Source organism: Amphibalanus amphitrite, unplaced genomic scaffold, assembly GCF_019059575.1.
Source record: "Amphibalanus amphitrite isolate SeventyFive unplaced genomic scaffold, NRLGWU_Aamphi_draft 000145F_arrow, whole genome shotgun sequence".
Classification (NCBI taxonomy): domain Eukaryota; kingdom Metazoa; phylum Arthropoda; class Thecostraca; order Balanomorpha; family Balanidae; genus Amphibalanus; species Amphibalanus amphitrite.
This window is the reverse complement of record NW_024881640.1, coordinates 743,847-762,408: the sequence shown is the minus strand read 5'-3', so window position 1 is coordinate 762,408 and position 18,562 is coordinate 743,847. Positions and strand designations below refer to the sequence as shown.

General features: G+C 51.1%; 1 protein-coding gene and 1 long non-coding RNA gene across 5 annotated transcripts in view; one reads left to right on the top strand and one right to left on the bottom strand.

The window, feature by feature from the left end:
- LOC122382726 (Golgi reassembly-stacking protein 2-like) overlaps nt 1-18,562 on the bottom strand; it is a 78,544-nt gene that overhangs the window by 52,136 nt on the left and 7,846 nt on the right. The gene's annotated exons all lie outside the window — the stretch shown is intronic.
- LOC122382729 lies at nt 1,502-16,815 on the top strand. The gene is made up of 2 exons (XR_006256718.1): nt 1,502-1,563; nt 16,287-16,815. It is a non-coding gene; the product is annotated as an uncharacterized LOC122382729 (long non-coding RNA).

Here is an 18,562-nt window from a genome sequence, read left to right as displayed (position 1 = left end):
GACACGAAGACAAGGCTTGAAGACTCCAAAAAGGAGCTCTAAAGAAGCACACAACACGCTGCCGAGATTTTGCGACGCAAGGAACTGCGACCGTTCCTTTGATTTCTGTGAAAATCAAATCAGTGGCGGATCCAGAAGCGGGGAGGGGTTTCAGGCATTTAGCATTCTCGCAGCGCCCGATACTGCATGACCTGCAGGCTGCAGCAATTGGAATTACCGACAAAAGCCTACTGATTCTTGAAATGAAGGAACTACATTCTTTTGTTGGATCACGACGAGAGAGTATCCGCTAGCTGTCGCATTACAACTCTTCTGCCTCTGCCTGAGCTCCACTCTCAGTCTTTCAAAGCTGACACAGCTGCATACGATCGTCTCCGCCCAAAACTACCATCTCACGATCTGTCTCAACAACATCTCACCACTGGGAAAGAACACAACCCACGCTCAACCCGAGCCTGCTCCGCCCCAGCACGACGGCGCGATTTCCCACTCATTCTCCTCGCCACGTGACGTGAACCACCGTGGTGAGAATACCGGCACGATCCAGACATCACACATTGAGTAGAGACGAGGCGACGGGCGTGCCGGGACGTCCCCAGGTTAATTACGATTTACGGTAGTCGGACATCACCGTGACGCCAGGCTAATGCCATCACTGCCGTTACCGCAGGTGACAGCATCAATGAAGCCGGTACGACAAAGGAGCCGCTCGAGTTGAAAGTCAACATGTTTGATGGAGCTGTGAGGAATGAAATAAGGACCAGGAGCTCGTTTGAGAGTGCTGAGAATAGGCACAAGGGCGTTCATACTGATACAGACATCTTTCAGCCGATATCAATATCCGGCGGCCTTTTATCCTCTTTTCCCAGATGAATTAGTGAGAGCGAACAAGTGATTGAGTTTCTGCGTGTGAGTTTTCTCAGCATAAAATATGAACAATGTTGAAATGCTCAGCCAAACAAGCCAATACAAACTATAAGAGCCCACTACTTGGAGACACCGAACCCTGCGCGGCGCCTGGCGGGAGAGTCGTCCGCCGTGCAGGGCGGCCGACCCGCAGTGCTGGGATGTGGTGCGGCACAGCATACGCCCCAGTGCCGCCGCTCCAGCCGCGCCATCGAACTTACACAGCGCCTGATTACACCATGGCTGTGCTTTTGTGAAACGGGTTTAGGCTAACTTTTCGTTAGCCTAAACCCGATTTTCAATTTATTTTAATTTACCCTAACTTTTTGGATAGCATAAATTAAAACTAGTGTATTTTGATAGGAACAGCCCAGATCCGAGTTTATACTAACTTTGGAGCACGTTAGCCTAAACCAGATTTACCCTAACCTGGCCAATTAAACGATTCTGCTAGTTCATATTTTATCCACCAGAGTTTGCTTCGTACTCAAAGGCCTTCCTCGTCCAGTAAAAGATCTGGCAGCGATGTGCTACGTCGATTTGGAAGCACGACTGAGATACAATTTCGGCGCAGCTGTTTGCACGCCGGAATATCTGAGCGTTATTGTTGTTGCACGTGCAGTTTCAAGGATGGTGGTCGTTGTGTGCCTACAACAGGTAAGCTAAATATTGTTCTCCCTAATATATGATAGATCAGGTTAAGTAAACAGCCAGAAGAACTCCACCCACCCATATTGTTGTCACTTGTCTCCTTGTTTTGTTTTGTTTTAACACCTACCTTCTTGCAAAAATTGCCTGTAGGTAGCTTGTGCCTGCCATGACATGACCAGAGTCCATACCGGTATCCCTTTTTGCTTTATCTTGGCGGCTATATAGTTGTGTGAAGATGGTGGATACTAGGCTCATGTGTTGTTAATGGTTACATCACTTTTCATTTTGAATTGATGGAGCAGGGCATCCTTACAATTGTAAAACTAACCATACTTTGTTGGAAGCCGTTCTGTTAGGTTGTGCATCAGTTGGGTAAAGGATGAGGCTCAAATCCAAATATTGATTGACCAATGAAAGGTTGGAGTGGGCAGGGCCATGACCATGTAAGGAAAAAATGGACGTGATTTTGTGCATCCTAGCTTTCAAGTGAAAAATAAGACATTAGCAAGTTGTGATTCACACAAGGCCTGTACTCACTCAGCGCACAATTGACTGGCGGTCCTAATGAAGTAAGTTGTGACTCAAGGCCAACCGACGTTTGACTGCAATTGCTGATCGAAAGAAGCGTGCCAGAAAAAGTGAGTAATTAAGAGATGGTAAATAGTTATTATTTGTATTAATTTGTTTACAATATTGTCAATTATAGCAAAATTAATTATTATTCAATAGTTACTATTTTGTATTTATTGTTTTAAAAATAAATTTCTAAAGTTTTTCATAGTGCCGATCCATTTATGGAATGGCCAGCTGATTGTCTGGCAAAGTGGACGCCCAGAACCTGCAAAAAATATCATTTTCGGGTGAATGTGCGTACTTTCGTCAAGTATTACTCGTTGACTATCATTCCTTTGGTAAATGGAAGCTTTTTCTCTTCAGTGGGTGTACTCAATACCGCAAGTATTGTCCCGTTACACTGAATGCACCCCGTCATAGGGCATAAATGCAGCCCCCATCATAGCGGGGGCTGCATTTATGCCCATATATGGTCATAGGTACAAGATCCATTTATTGATCGATCAATGTTTTTATTTCTGCTTCATAGTTTCCCCAATTGGCATGCTTCTTGTAAAACACTGATTGGCAGTGCTGCTAGCAGGTGGCAAAGAAAAATGAAGCTAACCACACACACAAAAAATACAGCCAAAATAATGACTGTTTTTTATGCAAAGCATGCTAAAAGGCCATCAGGAAATTGATTTTTTATGGAGGCAATCTGGTGTCAAAATCAAAGTATTGATTCCACACACATTAGTTTGTGTTTTGTTTTTGATAGTTTGGCTATTAACAAAATTGCATAGGCGTAGGAACAAGAGGGGCCAGGTGGGCAAGTGCCCACCTACTTTTTGAGGTGGGGGGGGGGGGGCCGGGGGCTACAGGGCCTCCTGTAAGGGATTTTCACTGGGGGGGGGGGGGGCAGAGGCTCAAGGAGCCAAACCTAGGGTTCCCTCAAATCCTGTTTTCTCATCGGATTTAGGCCACTTATTTTAAGTCATAGCCCTGACACAATGATCTTTTCTTAACTAAGAAAAATAAAAATAGTAGCCTATCTTATCCATGCTTTGATATTTATTTGTAACCCTTTCACATTGCCCGACCAGGTGGTTACAAAAATGAAATACAAAGGAAATACAAACCTCCCAATTTTAACCCTCGCCCGCACATGGGGGGGGGGGTTGCCACCCCCCCAGGTAGTCTTTCTGCTCTGCACTCAACCTTTTTAGAGCTAGAAGGCTGATTTTTCGGATAGCTGCTCCTCTATCCTTTCTTGATGTCCACTGAAAATTTCAAGGATCTGTGATTTTTGGTTTCGGAGATATGACCTTGTTTTTCAGGTCATGTCATGACCCAAATGGACAATTCTCAACATCTTGCGTTGGCTATGGGCCTTGTGAGCTTTTGACACCTTGATTTCGGCTTTTTTGCCAATCTTACCTCCCACCTATCATGGAACATGTTGTTCGACGATGTACAAGTGTCAAGGTCAGGGTCAAGGTCAACCTAGGTCATCTAAGATAATTGCGTTTTAGGCAAGCTGAATTTACTTTTTGTGAAGTTTTTTTGACTGCATTTTTGGTAAAAGCTTCTCAGATCATGATTTCATGTAATATGGACACAAAAATAAATCGGTGCACACATCAGAATACACACAGACACACAAACACACACAATTGACCTTGACCTAACTTGACCTGAAATGACTTCAGCAGCAAAAATATGGTCGGGTAGTGTGACAAGGAGGTTCTAGCTGGCTTGGCACCAGAAAACAGCATCGTCATCGGTATATGATAAGCAGCGCACTTGATATCCAACGGTGACCCAAAACAGCAACATTTTTTAGTTTGACCTGACCTGGAAGGTCAATGACTGACCTGAGAAGTTAAAACTGGGTATCATTGGATTCGTCTCTTCCCAAAGAATCTTTTTGGTCTTTACCGCTAAGCTCTATCTCCAACAGGAACGAAATGGCGCGGGGGGGGGGGTGGCAACCCCCCCATGCGCGTTCTAGGATGGGAAAATGGCATGTGCGGGCGAGGGTGCTATCTTGCTCAAAATTTTGCGCTGAACCTGAATCCCCTTTCAGCATTTGGGGCCTGGGGGTAGGTCTGGTCAGGTAAGCTCAGGTAGGTCAACCAGTGTCCAGTAGCTAGCCTAGGTGTCATGCCAGGTAGCCAAAGTAGGTGTCAATCACCACTGAAAGGGAGCTTCGTAACATGGGAAGCTTCGTAACATATTTTTTGGCACCAAACCCTCTCCTGAAAATGGATCCTAAATTCGACATCTGCAAAAAGGACACTAATATATGTTGAAACTTGAAAAGGTGAAGCAAGGTCATCTAAGCTCAGTAACCTTGACCACCTGACCCTAATGCGACCCTGACACCTACCATAAGGCATGGTATTACAATCATCCCACAAGTTGGCGCGTTTTTTTAAAGACACAAATAGTCTGAAAACGCGTCGATAATGTGCGGTAACACGCAGAATCGCGATTCTGCCATGCCATGGTCTCTAGAAACACGCCATAGGTCAAGGGCCATGGGATTCGGGGTCATATAATTGTCATGATGTGTGTAATTTTGATTAGCTCGTGAATGCGAAAAGTTTCGCCGCGATCGGCCACCTTTTACGAGTTTTTTTCTTAACTGAGTGTCATGGGTGGGTCTATCCGACCTCCCAATAAGCGCGACGTTCAATTTCTCTCAAACACTCAGGGTATATTTTAACAAACTGACTGCGTCCCATTTGGGGACGCAGCCCCCTGCCATTGGGACGTAGCCCTCGCGAAATTTGAACCACTGCGTCCCACACTGGAATGACAGGGTGTCAGCGGAAAAGTGCTAGCAAAAATAAGTAACATGCCTCGGTCTTTTACTGTGTAACAGATGTTGCTTTTCGATTGCTTTGTGCCCTGATTTACTATGTACCTAAGCACAAACATGCCCTCTCCATTCCTTGTGCCTTGCCCTATCCTGAAGACGTACACCTTGTTATATCCTCCCCTACTATACCCCTAGGGTATGTGCCCTGCCCAGTGTGTTTGAGGCCCTGTGCCCTTCTCTGCCCTCAAGCCTTGTACACTTGTCCTGCCATCAGACCCCGTGCCCTGCCTTGCCCTCAGGTGCTGTGCCCTGTCCTGCCATCAGGTCTTGTGCCTTCCCATGCCCTCATGCCCCGGCCCAGCGTCCTTCCTCAAGCCTGATGCCTTGCCCTGCCTCAGGCCCTGTCCTGTCATGTTTTGCTACCAGGCCCCATGTGCATGCCCTGCCCTCAGACCCTGTCCTATTCTGCCATTAAGCCTTGTGCATTGTCTTGCCCTCAGACCCCGCCCTCGCACTAAGCTGCTGTGCTCTGCCCTGTCATCAGGCCTTGTGCTGTCCCATGCCATCAGCCCTGTGTCCTACTCTGCCCTCAAGCCTTGCACACTGCATTTCCCTAAGGTCTCGTGTCCCACTGCTCTTAGGCGCTGTGCCCTGCCCTGCTATCAGGCCTTGTGGTGTCCCCGTCCTCAGGTCCCGTGCCGTTTCCCGTCCTCATGCCCTTACCTGTCCTCACAACCTGTGCTTTGTTCTGCCCTCATGCCCTGAGCCTTGTCTTGCCCTCAGGCCCTATACCCTGTCTTGTCATACATTCAGGCCTTGTGCCCTACCTGTGTCCTTATATCTTATACTGTATATTATATCTTAGGTACTGTTTCTTGCCCTGCTCTAAGATCCTGTGTGTGTGTGTGTGTGTTGCCCTGCCATCAGGTGTGGTGTTCATCAGGTGTTCTAAGGCCCTGAATCTTGCACTACTCTCCAGCCTTGTGTAATGACAGCCTCAGACCCGCGCTTTGCCTTGCCCTCGGACCCTGCAACCTACCCAGTCCTCACGTGCCTAATGTGTCTTATCTTAGCCTCATGGCCAGTGTCTGCCCTGTTCTTAAGGCTCAGACTCTGTGTCCTGCCCTTCCCCGAGGTCCTGTTTAGAGATGTCAAGGTCGAGCCCGCAGGCCCGGCGGCCAACCAGGGGGCCCTGGGGGCAATCATATGTTTTGCCGCCCCCCGCCCCCATACACTTTTTACTCGGGACCCTCTCGTCTCGAGTTGAGAGGACGTTGTAACCTTCCAGAATAAACAAACTCAGTAAAAATAAGTTCCACGTATCTCCACGCACGGACTCCAAGGGACCCTTGTTGATCCAAGGAGGCCCTCTATCCATACCCGTCAGCGGAGGCTCCTGAGACTGATGGCCTGAGAGGCGCTAGTGGATCTGAGCACTGAAAACAATTTCACCCGAAGCTGGCGAATTAAGCGTTGCTCTGCGGGTGGTATATGTGTATTAACTCGCCATGTCCAGATTCTAGCTAGAGGGTAAGCAGACTTGCCTGCCTTACTACTCGTAAATATGCACTGCACCCACAGTCTGCAGTAAGGTAGCTACCCAGCACCGGATATTGTCCCCGCGTGTGTCGAGTCATTGACACAGCCCTCACTGAAAGAGTTGGAACTACTCGAGGTATCGTAAACGCGTATCCGTGGATGGCGAACCTTTACATAACCTGCCCTGAAGGAGTTGGATCTACTGTTACAACTAGATGGCGTTGTCTCACACAGTTTTGAATTACAATTTTTTAACTTTTTTTTTAACCAATGATATATTGGCACATTGTTTGGCGGTTTCCAAGTGGGGGCGAAAGTACAATTGTTAGGGTGCACGTTTAAAACCTCTGCAATATTCATCACGGGACAATTGGCAACGTTTTTCCTTCCGAAACTACCTAGTGAAACCATTTAGATTCTTATATAGGTCACGAAAGCAGCGGCGACACATTTTCTTGATTTCGGGCGGTCTGCATGGCTGCCGGTGACTGTGTCATGTCGAAATTTCTATGGGAATTCGAGTTGATCTCTCCCACCGATGTGAAACGCTCTCACCGATGTTTTCTAGGTGTGAGATTGCTATAATATAGATATTTTCCCGCAAATATGGTCAAGCGTGGGAGTTTTTTTTGGCCCTCGTGACTTTGTCGGCGAAGGGTAGGCGTGGAGGGTAACCCCATCTCCTAGAGGTTTGTGGGGCGCTGCTCCCAGGTAGGCGTCGATGAATACCTTTCGATGGAGGGGTCGCGAGCCACTGGTGCGCGAATAGTCGTGGAGGGTTACTACTCTCCAGAGTGAATTGCAAAAGTGTTATGTCCTAAATTGACTCCTGGGAGGGTGGTTAAAAATGGTTGCGGATAGGGGTACCCGCGAGACACCGGTTTACTCGCCAGTTTTGGGTGAAATTGTTTTCAGTGAGGAGGCCGGAGGCCCCAATATCCAAACTGGTCTGGAAAGGCCCCTGACACTGGCGGTCTGAGTGTCCCGTCTATCCACACTAGTCAGAGGATGTCCCTGAGACTGGTGGTCTGGGAGGCCTCTCAATTTACATTAGTCAGAATAGGCCCCTGACACTGGCGGTCTGGGAGGCCATTTACCCTCACTAGTCAGAGAAGGTCCCTCTATCCTAAATAGTCAGAAGAGGCCTCTGAGACTGATGGTCAGAGAGGTCCTAGTGAATCTGGGGAGGCCCCTCTCCACATTGTTCTAGGGAGGCCCCCGAGACTGATGGTCTGAGGGGCCCTTTTATTTATACTGACCACAGGAGCCCCCTGAGATTATTGGTCTCAGAGGCTCTCCTGTTTATACTCACCGGAGGAGGCCCCTGGGATTGATAGTCTAACAGGCCCTTCTATTTATACTAGCCAGAGGAGGCACCTGAAACTGGTGGTTGGAGAGGTCCTACTGTTCGTAATAGGTACAGGAGGCCCCTGAAATTCAGGATATCAGAGCCATTCCTATGCATACTAGCCAAGAGAAGACCCTGAAATTAATTATCTGAGAGGCTGATCTATTCATACTAGCCAGAGAAAGCCCCTGGGATTAACCCTCGCCCGCACATGCCATCTTCCCATCCTAGAACGCACATGGGGGGTTGCCACCCCCCCCCCCCGCGCCATTTCGTTCTTGTTGCAGATAGAGCTTTGCGGTAAAGACTAAAAAGATTCTTTGGGAAAAGACGAATCCAATGATGCCCAGTTTTACCTTCTCAGGTCAGTCATTGACCTTCCAGGTCAGGTCACTGGTCAAACTAAAAAAATGTTACTGTTTTGGGTCACCGTTGGATATCGAGTGCGCTGCTGATCATATACCGATGACGATGCCGTATTGTGGTGCCAAGCCAGCTAGAACCTCTATGTCACACTATCCGACCAGGTTTTTGCTGGTGAGGTCATCTCAGGTCAAGTTAGGTCAATGTCAATGATATGTGTTTGTATGTCTGTGTGTGTCTGTGTGTATACTGATGTGTGCACCGATTGTTTATGTGTCCATATTACATGAGATCATGAAATGAGAAACTTTTACTAAAAATGCAGTCAAAGAAACTTCACAAAAAGTAAATTCCGCTTGCCTAAAACGCAATGTTTCCAGATGACCTAGGTTGACCTTGACCCTAACCTTGGCATCTGTATATCGTCGAACAACATGTTCACTGATAGGGGAGGTAAGACTGGAAAAAAGGCCGAAATCAAGGTGTCAAAAGCTCACAAGACCCATGGCCAACGCAAGATATTGGGTATTTGTCATTTGGGTCATGACATGACCTGATGAACAAGGTCATATCTCCGAAACCCAAAATCGCAGAGACTTGACATTTTCAGCGGACATCGAGAAAGGATAGAGGAGCAGCTATACGAAAAATCAGGCATCTAGCTCCAAAAATGTTGAGTGCAGAGCAGAAAAAAACTACCTGGGGTGACAACCATCCCCCCCATGTGCGGGCGAGGGTTAATGATCTGAGAGGCCCTTCTATCTGTACCTACTTGCCAAAGGAGGCCCCTGAGACTGATGGTGGCCAGAAGAGGCCTTCGAGACTGATGGTCTGAGAGGACCTTCTATTCAAACTATGCAGAGGAGGTCCCTGAGAATAAAAGTCCTAAGAGCCCTGCGGCGGCAACTGGCCGTTAAAAAAAAAATCTGGCCATATTTCGGCTCGGTAGGGCCCCACAGAGCTCGTGAGAGCACCTCGAGGGCTGCTAAGTAGACACGCTTATCTCCATAAGGCTGCCACACCAGCTTCTGAAGGCTCCTTGTAGGCACCTAAGGGCCCCTTCAGGCCTCTAACGGCTCCACCCGCCTGTAATGGCTCCACACCAGTGTTTATGAGCGCCACACACCGGCGCCTTTGAAGGTCATACCTACCAGTGTCTCTTAAAGGAAATAGTCCACTTTTCACATGTTTTTTTATAACTGGAATAGCAGTTTTGTACTTTGTAGCTTGAGCTGAGACTAGCACAAAGATGATTGGCTCTTTGTGGCTTTTACGGCTCAACAATCACCCTAGACGAAGATATTCCATTTCTCATTCCGAAAAGAGTGCCTTTCAGAGGAATGCGCGCCTTGCAGAGGAATGCAGTCACCTCATCGTCAGCCAATCAGCATGGGTAGGTTTGAACTACACAATATGATTGGTCAACGCGTTGTAAGGTTCCGCGATAAACATAATTTTATATAGAATATAGTTCTTCCTAGATTAAAATATGGAAAATAATCCTTCATACAAAAAGGTTTTATTTTATTTTCTGATAATTATGATCATGAAAATCATTAATCTGTAGTAAAATACAAATTTCAGGAAAATGAACCATTTCCTTCAAGGCCCTATACCTATCTGTGGCTCTGAGGGCCCCACACCGGCGCCTCTGGGGCCCACACACGTGTGCATCTCAACTCTCAAGGCTCTATAGGTGCATCTGAAGGACCCACACCGACACCTCTGAGGGCCCCACACCAGTATCTCTGAGCTCTAAATGCCCCACACCGGTGACTGAGGAGTGAGGACACACCGGCGCCAGAGAACACTAACGGCTCCACAAGGCCACTGAAGGCACCACACAAGCTCTCACTGAGCTCTAATATCCCATACCGGCCTCTGAGGGATACCGGCCTCTGAGGGTCTGAGAGGCCCGTCTATCCACAGTCCACACTAGTCAGAGGAGGTATCTGAGACTTCGGACTATTATTCTCAGGGGCCTCCCATGCCTAGTTTGAATAGAAGGGCCTCTCAGACCATCAGTCTCAAAGGCCATTTCTGGCCACCGTCAGTCTCAGGGGCCTCCTTTGGCAACTATAGATAGAAGGGCCTCTTAGATCATCAATCCCAGGGGTTTTCTCTGGCTGGTATGAATAGAAGAGCCTCGCAGATAATTAATTTCAGGGTCGTCTCTTGGTTAGTATGAATATGAGGGGCTCTCATACCCTTAAGTTCATGGGCCTCCTCTGCCTATTATGAATAGTAGGTCCTCTCAAACCACCAGTCTCAATTGCCTAGTCCTCTGGCCAGTGTGAATAGAAGGGTCTCTCAGACCATCAGTCTCATTGGCCTTCTTCCGGCCAGTATAAACATAAGGGCCTGTTAGACCATCAATCCCAGGGGCGCCTTAGGTTAGTATAAATAGAAGAGTCTCTCAGACCATTTATCTCAGGGGGCTCCTGTGCAGCTGTGGCTAGTATAAATAAAAGGCCTCTCAGACCATCAGTCTCGGGGCCTCCCTAGGACAGTGTGGATAGAGGGGCCTCCTCAGATTCACTAGGACCTCTCTGACAATCAGTCTCAGAGGCCTCTTCTGACTATTGAGGATAGAGGGGCCTCTTCTGACTAGTGAGGGTAGGGGGATCCCAGACCACCAATGTCAGGGGCCAATTCTGACTAGTGTGGATGGAGGGGCCTCCCAGACCACCAGTCTCAGGGACCTCCTCTAACTAGTGTGGATAGACGCCAGACGGGCCTCTCAGACCGCCAGTGTCAGGGGCCTCCCCAGACCAGTGTGGATATTGGGGCCTCCTCAGATCCACTAGCGCATCTCAGGGCATCAGTTCCAGGGGCCTCCGCTGACGAGTATGGATAGAGGGCCTCCTTGGATCAACAAGGGTCCCTTGTACTCTGTGCGTGGGGATTCGTGGAACTTATTTTTACCGAGTTTGTTTATTCTGGAAGGTGACCACGTCCTAGACGAGAGGGCCTCGAGTAAAAAGTGTGTGTGTGTGGGGGGGGGGGGGCAAAACACATGGTTGGCCCCCAGGACTTCCTCTGAGATGCTAGGGGGGGCATAGCCCCCCGCAGTGATGCCGCTGGCCCCCCAGTGAAGCTGAAAAGAAAAATAGGTCCTCTCGGCATCACTTATCATTCTGCTAGGGACTTCATGGTGGTGCGCCGCCCCGCATGAAAACTGCGCGGCTTGAATCAGGCATCAGTACACGTTCAGAAACTGAGCCCACCTGTGCAGCCTGGTTGAGTGGCTCTAACCAATCGCTAGCCAGGATGTTGCGCCGGTAATACTTATCACTGATAGTGGTTTTCTGTGGCGTCATGAACAGCTTGAATATTACACAGCAGCTGAACATGCTTCAGGTCTAGATTTTGGCCGGATGTTTGACGCCGGGCGACGCCGTTCGAGCTGCTGGCAGCCCACACATGGTCAATTTGACGGCTCAACGGATATCGCAGCTCGAACGGCTTCCCATCCGACCAGGCCACCTCATTCATCTCTTCCTTCGACCAGTGGAAACGCCCTGGCCTGAGTCCAAAGGTGGTGGACTGGTTGTTGTCCCGTCAATTTCATTGTCTTTTTCAGTTTGAAGGGCAGCAAAACCAAGCTAAAGGGCGGGTAATGGTGAATCATGATGTGGGACCTCTTATTATCTGCCTTGGTAAGAATTCGAGTCTGTTTGCGTTTCCCAGTCGCTATCTTGACAACTCTTCTCGCCACTTGGCAAAGGGCGCCTTTTGCGATCGACGCCGGACTGAGTCTGCCACCAAGTCCCAGTCTGTTACGCCTCAGGCAGATGTGCTACTGGCTGCTGCTGATGTCCAGCTGCTGACAGACCAGCTCCTGGCTCATGCCACCATGCCACTAACACTTAGCCTTACTACGAAACGAGAGACTGTACTCCCTTCTCTCCACTTCCTTGAACGAAAACTCTCAAATGAAACCGTTGGCGACTCGACTCTTACTAAGAGCAAGAGTCATTTCGCAAGGTCAGGTCACTGCTGAGTTGAGAGCAGATACCAGAGATATGTCTCATGGAGCTGAGCTGGCGGCCGCCGCGCCGGTGCACGCGTACTTGCGCTCGTGACATCCGTGCTGGGGGCACTCGTATGTGAACCGTGGTGGCGTTGCCTCTGTGACCCGGGGGCTACCTGGCCGGCTCGAATACGCGGCGATGGCGGGCAGGGCGCCCGAGTTCGATGCGGACGTTGAGTGCTTCGGTGCTTATACGCGGCGGTTAAATCAGTACTTTGTGGCGCAAGACATCGGGAGTGATCAAGAAGCAAAGAAGCGGGCCGTGCTGCTTTGTGCGATCGGCGCAAAAACGTTCGGTCTGCTGGAAGATCTTATTGCTCCAGCCACTGTAAGGCAGAAAACATACGATCAGCTGGTCAGCGTTTTGCAAAGTCACTTCGAGCCGGATAAATCTGAAATAGTGGCCAGATTCCGGTTTCATTCGTGCTCCAGGAATGACGGTGAGACAGTTGCTAATTTTCTAGCGCGGCTTCGTAAGCTGGCTAAAGACTGTTCGTTCGCACCTAATGTCCTTAATGAAATGCTGCGTGACCGTTTGGTCTGTGGCATACGGAACGAGTTGCTGCAACCTTGCTTCTCAGTGAGCCGGGGCTGACGCTCCAGTCGGCGGAGCAGCTGGCTCAGGCACACGAGTCGGCGGCAGCGAGTGCGGCTGAGCTCAGCGGCGGTGCTGAGCAGCGAGCAGATGGAGCCTCCGTTCATCGGCTGACTGGTGCCCGGGGTCCGCTGCGGCTGCGTAGCAGTTCTAGGGGTGCCGGTGCTGCCCGCGCTCCTGCCGGCTACAGGGACGGCGGTGGCGGCGCAGCGGACTCCAGAGCTGGTGGTCGGCTGCGCTCTCAGCGTGACAGGACGACGCCCGGGCCAGGTGACAGCACGGCGGCGAGCTGTTTTAGGTGCCTGAGGTATCATCAGCCGGCCAAGTGCCCGTTCATCGATAAGGTGTGCTACAGCTGTGGCCTCAGGGGTCACGTCCGAGTACCTCCGCCATGTCTCGGCTGATGGCGACGCGTTACAAGGGTCGGACGCGCAGGAGGGTAGCAGAGAGGACGGCACTATGCAACCGAGGAGTTCTAGTCCCGGGACCGGTGAGGAGGTGTACATACAGCATTTTCACCGTCCGGACCGGCCTCGGTGTCAGGCGACCGCCGCTGATGGTGCCGGTAGCGCTCGACGGTCAGAAGGTCGAGATGGAGCTGGACACCGGGGCGACTCTGTCGGTCTGCTCTGACGCCGGGTTTCGGCAGCTCTGGCCCTGTGGAGGGCCGAAGCTGGAACCGTGTTCGGTGAAGCTGAAGACCTACAGCGGTGAGCAGCTGCCAGTCATGGGGCAGGCTGCAGTGAACGTTCAGTACGGCGGACAGGCTCAGCGACTACCTCTCATCGTAGTCGAAGGTGGCGGGCCCTGGCTGTTCGGCAGGAACTGGCTGGGACACATCAGGCTCGACTGGCCCTCCATCTGTTGAGTGACTGCGGAGACCCGTGTGCAGCCCATCCTGGACGAGTTCGCTGACGTTTCAAGGAGGAGCTGGGCTGCTATCGAGGCGGGGAAGTCGGCATCGACGTAGACCCGGACGTCCAGCCTCGTTTCTTCAAGCCTCGCACCGTACCGCTGGCCTTCAGGGAAGCTGTGGACACCGAGCTGGAGGACCAGATCCGTGGCGAACTCTGGGAACAGGTACGGCACAGCAAATGGGTGGCTCCCTTGGTGGTTGTCCCAAGGCTGGGGGTCAGTCAATACGGGTGTGTGGGGACTACCGCTTGACCGTCAACAGGGCTGCTAAGGCAGAGCAGTAGCCCTTGCCGCGTGTGGAGGAACTGTACTCAAAACTGTCGGGATGTACCATATTTTCAAAGATCGACTTGAAAAACGCGTATAATCAGCTTCCGCTAGATGAAAAGGCCCGCGAGTATTTCACGGTAAACACCCCGAGGGGTCTTCTTCGACCCCTTCGGTTGACCTTCGCCTATTCGAGTGCAGTGTCGCTGTTCCAGCGGACGCTGGAAACTGTCCTGGCTGGTATCTCTGGCGTTGGGGTCTTCTTGGACGACATTGTAGTCGCGGGTGTCGATGCCGCTGCGCATGACGAGGCCCTCCGGCAGGTTCTTAGACGGCTGGAGGAAGCGGGTTTTAGGCTCAACAAGGCCAAGTGTAGCTTCAGCGTCAGCAGCGTGACCTATCTGGGGCTTAAGATAAGCAGCCGTGGTGTGGAGACCACCGACGAGAAAACGGCCACGATTGTCCGTGCCCCGGAACCGCGGGATGGTAAGGAACTGCGTAAGTGGCTAGTAATCAACTACTATGGGAAATTCCTTGAGAACCTGGCGAGTGTCTTGGCTCCGCTTTATCGTCTTCTAAAGGCAGATCAGCCCTGGCAGTGGGCTGAGGCAGAGAAGTCTGCTTTTCGGAAAGCCAAAGAGATGCTAGTTAGCCCTCCTGTACTAGCCCATTTTGATCCCGCCCTTCCGGTGGTTCTCGCCTGTGACGCGGGACCGGTCGGCATTGGCTGTGTGTTGAGTCAGCGGACATCACAGGGCGAGCGACCTGTGGCCTACTATTCGCGCACGTTGAATGACACCGAAACTAGATACTCACAGACTGATAAAGAGGCATTAGCTGTAGTGACCGGCGTTAAGAAATTTCACTATTACCTAGCGGGGCGAACTTTCACTATACAGTCAGATCATAAGCCTCTCATAGGCCTCATAGGAGAGCAGAAACCTTTGCCCGTGATGGCGTCACCTAGGATGGTCCGCTGGGCTCTGATGCTTGGGGCCTACGATTACCACCTTGAGTACCGGCAAGGATCTAAGCAAGGCCACTGTGACGCGCTTAGCAGGCTGCCTTCGTGCGAGAAGGCTTGTTCGAGCGTTCCAATTCCGGCTGAGACTGTCCATTTACTTGAGTTCATCGACTCATCCCCAGTGAATGTGTCCCAGATACAGCGGTGGACCGCTCTGGATCCCGTGTTGTCAGCGGTACATCGATATGTCAGAGATGGCTGGCCGGATGTCAATAGTGTTTCCCTCAGCCCTGATTTTCAGCCGTACAGGTCCCGTATAGGTGAACTGAGTGTGCAGGATGGCTGTGTTTTGTGGGGGTCACGAGTCCCGCCGCAGGGACGGGGTGCCACGTTAAAGTTATTACATGAAGGTCATGCTGGCGAGTGTAGAACCAAAATGTTGGCTAAAATGTATGTTTGGTGGCCAAAAATCGATGACGACATTCGTGATATCGTGAAGTGTTGTGTGAAGTGTCAGGAACTGAAGGGCAGGGCCCCTGACGCTCCACTGCATCCTTGGCAGTGGCCGACTCGACCCGGCAGCGAGTCCATGTAGACTATTGCTCGGCTAACGGATAGATGTTTCTGGTGATAGTCGACGCCCACTCCAAATGGATGGACGTCTACCCAACTCGTTCCTCCGACTCACTGATCACGATTGAAAAATTACGAGCGTCGTTTGCGTGCTGGGGAGTGCCAACAGTGCTAGTGACAGACTACGCCCAGTGTTTTGTATCACAGCAATTCAAAACGTTTTGCAGTGTAAATGGGATCAGGCACTTAACGACACCCAGCCTATCACCCAAATCAAACGGCTTAGCCGAAAGAAGCGTGCAAAGCTTCAAAAACGGGCTGTACAAACAGATCTCGGGGTCCATTGAGACTAAGGTCTCTCGATTTCTGTTTAGGTACCGCACAACACCGCATACTACGACCTCATGTACGCCCGCCGAATTATTTCTGGGTCGTGTGCCACGCACTCATTTAGATGGTGTGCTACCAGATAGGCAGGAGCGTATACGGAGACAGCAGGAGGCTCAAAAGACGTACCGTGATCGAAATGCCCGTGAACGATGTCTGAACCCGGGTGACCCTGTGTATGTGCCTGCTGTCGATAGATTGCAGGGATTGGAGCGTTGTCGGTGGGCGCCCGGTCGTGTAGTGTTCGTAGAGGGTTAAGGTCACTGTGGAGCTAAATGACGGAAGGGTGATTGTGCGGCACGCCGACCAGGTTCGTGAGCGATATTCAGCTGTTCCGCATGTCGCTAACGATCCTCTCCGTTCCAGAGTGACACCGATACCTGCTCCTGATCCGGTCACGGAGAGCGCCGCTGCATCTGCACGGCATGCTCCCGTTCCCGGACAACTGGCCTCCACTCCCGACCGGCTGCCGGCTCCTGATCGAGCGCCTGCTCCTGGCTAGCCGCCTGTTCCGGCGCCGCCCGGGCTGACCGGAGCGGTGCCCGCGCCGGGTGTGACCACCGTCCCGCCGTCCGCACCCTCTCCCAGCGCGCCGCGGTACCGGCTGAGAGACCGGTCCACCCTGCAGCCCCCAGACCGATACGTGGCGAGCTATGAGTAGGCGTTTTGTTTCAGTTGTTATTTGTTCTGTGAGGTGCATATTTATTTGTTTGTCCATGCTGTGCAAGTATTCGGGGTGGAGGAGTGTCATGGAGCTGAGCTGGCGGCCGCCGCGCCGGTGCACGCGTACTTGCGCTCGTGACATGCGCTCATGACACTCGTATGTGAACCGTGGTGGCGTTGCCTCTGTGACCCGGGGGCTACCTGGCCGGCTCGAATACAGTTTGGACCGAGACACCGTCTGTGATAATATGCATTCATCCAATTTTCCAGCTTCCACATTAAACAAGAAACTGTGCGAGCAGATATGGCGAAAAAATAGATGTCCGGATAATTTCGTTACACCCTGTATGTTCTAGTGCAAACTAATGCTATGATGCTAGGGGAGCGGCTGCAGGCTGGGGTAGCGCGTGCGGCCTTACGGTGGTTGGGTGAACGTGCCGCCTTCTGCTGTGGGGTGGGTGGGTTGGGGGAAGGTCCTCCTTGACCCCGTGCCGGCCCCGCCACCTGTGCTGCGCCATCTTTGGGCTGGCGACGGTGTGGAAGCGCGTACCTTCCGTCAGTTTTCCAGGCATCTGAAGTCTGAACTCGGCGCTGGCCCTGTCGTCGATGTCTGCGCGTGAGCCGTGGCGGGTGCCACAGCCTGCTGGCACCGGCGGGTACGTGCCGTGTACATGTGGTGCGGACTGCGGCACCGACTTGAACCACTCGAAGCCAACGGAGACCAGCCACCCTCATTCGCTCAGATTTATGTGAACGACCCACGAGCCGAAATACTGATGCCGAGGACCACGCACGCATTGTGCATGGCATCACATAGAGAACACCTATTACATCCGGGAACGACTCCGAACGGCCATTTTCGGGAAATTTACCGTCCGCGGTGAATATTCCTGCAGGAATATGCTCTGAACGTATCAACCGAATTTGATGTTAGTGCCGGACCCGTGGACTCAGAACTGCGTCACTAATGCCTGTTCATAAATGTAGCGCGGCGTGGCGTGAGCCATCCATGGACTGCGTGTTTCTTTTTTCCAACCAAAGGTAGGCACTATACCTGAAGATGCTTCTTTGTAACCAAACCAAACAAAAACTAACAACCTAACCTAACCTAACTTGATCTTACCTACAGCCTACAAACCTACAACGCGCTAAAAAATTCAGCCGCCGGCGGGATTCGAACCTTCGGTCCTCTGAACACGGGGCGAGTGCACTAACCAACCACTACACCTCGCAGACAGCTGGCCGGATAAAGGTGTTGTAAGTCACTTGACAATGACGCACTGGGATATACTCCGTATAGCGCCTTCCTTTGATTGGAAAAAAGAATTACGCCCGTGGACTAGCCTCTTCAACTCCGTAGCAGTGTCTCCCAATCTGCGGAAAGCTCAGCTGGTCGCATGATAACCGTGGCGAAGTTTTCTGGCTCTGCTTCAACGGCTCCTTCATATTCCCTTCATATCAGCATAAGCCAGATTTAGGCTAACTTGCAATTAAACGATCAAAAATGTTAGCTTAAGTTTCGTTAGTGTAACCGCGAGTGTCGCGGGCCGTATATTTTGGTTGCCTCGTCCTCCGTCGGCGAAAGGCATTAGCGGCGCGGTGGAGGCAAAGAGTTCGGCCGCGTGGCGGCGTCACGAACGTTCCGCATTGTTTGGATGAATTGAAAGGCAGAAAGGCGCAAACGATGTAAGTTGGTTGAAATGATTAATTTTTGCTATGTACTGTGCAATGAGTTAATGGCTGACTTCATTCTAAACGATTTAACGACTGTTTCATACGATTTTCTGTTCGTTTCAGAATTTACGGCATAATACAGCTATGTCACTGAATCGCATTATTAGATGGCTGTAACAGTAAATTATCGTTTGCGCCTTTCTGCCTTTCAATTCATCCAAACAATCCGGTCCAATGAGGCGCACAGCTCTCGCGGGAGGATGACTGGTGGTCTCGGCTGGGACGACCCAGTCCCAGAGACTCTG